The sequence below is a fragment of the Scyliorhinus canicula genome, chromosome 2, assembly GCF_902713615.1.
Source record: "Scyliorhinus canicula chromosome 2, sScyCan1.1, whole genome shotgun sequence".
Taxonomy (NCBI): Eukaryota; Metazoa; Chordata; class Chondrichthyes; order Carcharhiniformes; family Scyliorhinidae; genus Scyliorhinus; species Scyliorhinus canicula.
In genome coordinates, this window is record NC_052147.1 from 123,489,263 (window position 1) to 123,495,262 (window position 6,000).

A 6,000-nucleotide genomic window follows, 5' to 3' on the forward strand; every position below is an offset into this window, starting at 1 on the left:
AACTTGAATTCTCAAATTTTATATTCACACACAAAATACAAACACGCACACAGACAAACATACATGCACACATGAAAACACCCACCCACAAACAAGCAAACATGCATAAACACACATGCACAAACATATTCATTCACAGCGCCTCAGGTACCAACTTATGAAGTGTAGACTCTACATATACAGGCATAATAAACACAAATTATCGAGCCACTAGCAATTGTGCTCAGAGCAGCAAAAAGCTGGAGGGGGTTCCGAAGGGGCGGCAGAGAGCACAGAGTCTCAGGGCGAAGTTCTCCGCAACGGCCGACGCCGGAGGCTGCTCCTCTCCCCCTATTCTCCCCCCCCCCCCCCCCCCCCGGGGGGGGGGGGGGGGGGGGGGGGGGGGGCTAGGAGCGGCGTTGCGAGAAACCCGGCGCGCCGAGAATGACGCGGCCGGTGGCACCTAAGTGACGTCAGCCGCACATGCGCAGGTTGGCCGGCTCCAACCCGCGCATGTGCGGTTGCCGTCTTCCCCTCCGCTGCCCCGCAAGACGTGGCGGCTTGATCTTGCGGGGCGGTGGAGGGGAAAGAATGCGTCTCTCAGAGACGACGGCCTGATGATCGGTGGGCACCGATCGCGGGCCAATCACCTAACGAGCACGCCCATGGTGCTCGCTCCTCTCTCTGCCCCCCACAGGCCCCACACTTACCTGTCGCGCGATGTTCACGCCGGCAGCGACCAGGTGTGGTTGCCGCCCGCGTGAACCTGTCGGGGTCGTCAGGCCACTTGGCCCATCCGGGCCGGAGAATCGCCGGTCGCCGGGAAAAACAGCGAGCGGCGATTCTCCGAGCGGCGTGTCGCAAAACGCGACAAGCCATTTTGAGGGAGGTGGGGGTGGGAGAATCGCGGGGGGTGCCAGAGCGGCTCTCCCTCGATTCACCCACCCGGCGTGGGGAGCGGAGAATCGCGGCCTCAGTCTATGCAGATGACCTGCTACTCTACATTTCAGACCCATACAGCAGCATGGACGGAATCATCGCGCGCCTGAAAGAGTTTGGCTCCTTCTCCGGCTACAAACTCAACATGACCAAAAGCGAGATCTTCCCGGTACTCCCACTGCCGTCTAAACAAGCCCGACACAAATTCTGCTACCTGGGGATCCAAAGGCCTTTGATAAGGTGCCACACAGGAGGCTGCTGAGTAAGGTGAGGGCCCATGGTGTTCGAGGTGAGCTACTGGCATGGGTTGAGGATTGGCTGTCTGACAGAAGGCAGAGAGTTGGGATAAAAGGTTCTTTTTCGGAATGGCAGCCGGTGACCAGCGGTGTCCCACAGGGTTCAGTGTTGGGGCCGCAGCTGTTCACCATATATATTAATGATCTGGATGAAGGGACTGGGGGCATTCTAGCGAAGTTTGCCGATGATACGAAGTTAGGTGGTCAGGCAGGTAGTGCTGAGGAAGTGGGGAGGCTGCAGAAGGATCTAGACAGTTTGGGAGAGTGGTGCAGGAAATGGCTGATGCAATTCAACGTGAGAAAATGTGAGGTCTTGCACTTTGGAAAAAATAATCCAAGCATAGACTACTTTCTAAACGGTGAGAAAATTCATAATGCCAAAGTACAAAGGGATCTGGGAGTGCTAGTCGAGGATTCCCTAAAGGTAAACATGCAGGTTGAATCTGTGATTAAGAAAGCGAATGCAATGTTGTCATTTATCTCAAGAGGGTTGGAATATAAAAGCAGCAATGTGCTACTGAGCCTTTATAAGGCTCTGGTTAGGCCCCATTTGGAGTACTGTGTCCAGTTTTGGGCCCCACATCTCAGGAAGGACATACTGGCACTGGAGCGTGTCCAGCGGAGATTCACACGGATGATCCCTGGAATGGCGGGTCTAACATATGATGAACGGTTGAGGATCCTGGGATTGTATTCATTGGAGTTTAGAAGGTTAAGGGGAGATCTAATAGAAACTTACAAGATAATACATGGCTTAGAAAGGGTGGACGCAAAGAAACTGTTTCCGTTAGGCGAGGAGACGAGGACCCGTGGGCACAGCCTTAGAATTAGAGGGGGTAAATTCAGAACAGAAATGCGGAGACATTTCTTCAGCCAGAGAGTGGGGGGCCTGTGGAATTCATTGCCGCGGAGTGCAGTGGAGGCCGGGACGCTAAATGGCTTCAAGGCAGAGATAGATAAATTCTTGATGTCGCGAGGAATTAAGGGCTACGGGGAGAATGCTGGTAGGTGGAGTTGAAATGCCCATCAGCCATGATTGAATGGCGGAGTGGACTCGATGGGCCGAATGGCCTTACTTCCACTCCTATGTCTTATGGTCTTATGGTCTAAACAGCCCATGACTGGAAAGGGATCCACAAACGGAACCTCACCAGTCTGACAGAGGAAGTAAAAAAGGACCTGCAAAGATGGAACATACTCCCACTCTCCCTCGCGGGGAGAGTCCAGACGATCAAAATGATCGTGCTGCTCAGGTACCTCTTCCTACTTAGATCCATTCTGATCTATATCCCCAAGGCCTTTTTCAAAGCACTGGACAAACTAATCATGCCGTTCGTATGGGGGGGGGGGGGGGGGGGGGGGAGGCTAGGATCCCAAAGAAGGTCCTACAAAAAACAAAATCCGGGGGGGTGCTAGTCCTCCCAAACCTACAATTCTACCACTGGGCGACGGTGGTCGAGCGAATAAGGGGATGGATCCAGGAGCCAGAAGCTGAGTGGGTGCGCGCGGAAGAAGCTTCCTGCATGGGGACCTCCCTCCGGGCCCTCGCAACGGCGGCACTCCCATCCCCACCCAAAAAACATTCCAGCAGCCCGGTGGTGATAGCCACCCTCCAGTCCTGGACAGCGCCGTCTCTAGGGTTGCTGGCGCCCCGGGCAAGCTGAACTTCGGCGCCCTTGGGGGGGGGGCGGGGCCGGGGGGCCGGGGGCGGGGGGGGGGCTGGGGTCGGGGGGGTGGGGCCGAGGAGGGGCGGACCCGAGGGGGGGCGGACCCGAGGGGGGGCAGGGGGGGCGGACCCGAGGGGGGGGCGGACGCGGGGGCGGGCGGACCCGAGGAGCGTGTGAGAGAGAGCGTGTGAGAGAGAGCATGTGCGGGGGGGGGGGCGGACCGAGCCGGGGGGCCGCCCTGGGGGCGGGCGGCCACCGCGCATGCGCTGGTTGGCACCGGCCCAACTGCGCATGCGCGGGACCCGAGTCTCTGGCGCCCCCAAGCACATGGCGCCCCGGGCAACAGCCCGAGTTTCCGGTGCCTTGAGCCGGCCCTGGTCCTGGAACCAACTACGACAGCAATTTGGCCTGACCAAAATGTCAGACAAAGCGCTGACTGACGCCACATTCAAAAAGTGGGGACAGAATAGAGGGACACTGACAGTCAGGGACCTATACACGGACGGCAGGGTCGCAACACTGGACGAACTGACAGAGAAATTCCAGCTAGCCGGGGGAACAAGCTAAGGTACCTGCAACTCAAAAACTTCCTACGAAAGGAGACAAGGACGTACCCACAACAGCCACAACAGACATTACTGGAAGAGTTACTAGACACAAGCATATTAGAGAGAGGAAACTGTAGCGACATGTATGACCGACTGATAGAAAGGGCCGACACCGTACTGGACGCAACAAGAAAGAAATGGAAGGAGGACCTAGGGATTGGGATAGGGTGGGGACTCTGGAGCGAAGGACTGCATAGGGTCAGCTCCACCTCCATGTGCGCAAGGCTCAGCCTGACGCAACTAAAAGTGGTACATAGAGCCCACTTAACGAGAAACCGTATGAGTAGGTTCTTCCCGGGAGATGGAGGATAGATGTGAACGGTGCCAAGGAGGCCCGGCCAACCACGCATACATGTTCTGGTCTTGCCCCAGACTTGTGGAGTACTGGACTGCCTTCTTCGAGGCAATGTCCAAAGTGGTGGGGGTGAGGGTGGAGCCATGCCCGAGAGTGGCGGTCTTCGGGGTTTCAGACCAGCCAGATCTATTCCTGGGGAGGAGGGTAGACGCCCTTGCCTTTGCCTCCCTGATCGCCCGCCGTAGAACCCTGTTTGGCTGGCGGTCAGCAGCACCACCCAGAGCTGCAGACTGGCTGTCCGACCTCTCGGAATCTCTCCAAATGGAGAAAATCAAATTCGCCATCCGAGGGTCAGATGACGGCTTCCACAGAACGTGGGAGCCATTCATGCAATTGTTCCGGGACCTATTTGTGGCCAACGAGCAAGCATAAGAATAGGCAGGTAGCCAAGAATCAGGGGAAAGTAACCAAGGCATGAGAGGGAGAGATATTCCGTGAGCTGGGGAGTGGGGGAGACAGCTAAACTAAAGAGGAAAGAAAGGCGAACCACAGGAGGGGCGAGGGGGCAGAGGGGGGGGGGGGGGGGGGGAAAGAGTGAAGAGACAGGGAACAATAGAGGAGAACCAGGGAGTTGGGGGTAGGCAGGGAAATGATCGCCGGAAGGAGGGCACGGGAAACGATAACAAACTTGGCATCTACAGGAACAGAGAGCAAGGAGAATCCAGGCGCAAGACGGGATGAACGGCTGAAGCGGAGGTGAACGCGAGACGACAACGGCAGCGAAACCCGTCCGGGAGAAGGAAGTGACACCAACATCAGACAAATTCGCTAATTGCCCTCTGTAATTGTTTATCCGGCATCCAAATGTATATCTACCTCACCAGTCTCCCCCCTCCCCCACAAACAGATGCCTATTTATGTGTTGTAAATAATATTGCCAATTGTACAGAGTTGCTGCTGTTGAGCTGGTGCATAATACCTTACACCAGTTACTTTGTTTTTTTTTATTATTACTTTCTTTTTGGTATGTTTGTGTGTGCCCTTCTCTTCTATATATATCTTATTCTGTGTACATAACGGTAAATATACTTAGTTCAAAAATGCAATAAAAAACTTTCAGTAAAAAAAATAATAAACACAAATTCAATAGAAATGAGAGAGCAAATTTGGTTGGCTTTTGTGTTTTTCCAAATATTCGCTTGCAGTTCATATTGTCGCCACAAGATGGAGATGATGTAAACATTATCAGGGATTTGGATAATCTTCAGGTATTCATTTTTTAAAGCTGAGCAATTTTCTTGCATTTAATCAATTGTTTTATTTTCGAATTTGCATTTTATCCGCATGACTATTCACCGTAATAGAACATGGAACAGTTCCACTTTATGAAATGGCCCATGGGACAATGATAAAAATGTTCGTGGTTCCTTCATTAAAAAGGAGACTAGCCACAGACAATCTCTGTAACGTGCCATGTATTATAAATGAGGGAGGTCACATATAACATTGCAGCAAATGATGCAATTACACTTTACATAGTGCCGACCAATTCTGGTTTAATTTCAGGTCAGTTAGAAAGTATGGGACCAGTTTTACAAATTATTTAGAATTAGATGAGCTGGATGTGGACTTGATAAGTGAGTTTAGTGACTAAAGATTTTTGGATGGATAAAATTTCCTGGAAATCCACCAGAAACACTAAATTATCATTCAGGCTGCAACCCCATTTAAATATATGGAGCCTTTGTCTTCAAAAACATTGGCATAGGTTAAGTTCATAAAATATTGTGAATAATGGTCCACTTTAGCAGACACTTGTAAGGTCATGAATAATGCAAGGCATTGGTCAAAAAGTTTTATTTCTGAGCAACTTTGAGCCCTGTTACCACAAAAGACACTAAAACACTGAAAACACCTGCTACCCTGACCTCACCACTCACCTTTTTCAAGCCTGCTTCTCTTTTGACGAATCCCATGTCATTAACAATTGCATTTTCACGTTTCTAATTGCCCACCACAATATTTCTGCAGCTGTTGACTTGGTCAACTCTTCTCTCCCCACCACATTTGATGCCTTTGGTCCCAATAAAACCTATATCCTCTTCCATTCTGGCTGTTCCTGCTTGGAGGGCTCCCACCTTCACTCTCTCATATCCATGGCACACAATTTGAGTGTAATTAACGCAGTTTAATGATTGCATGCCAGATTGTTCTGT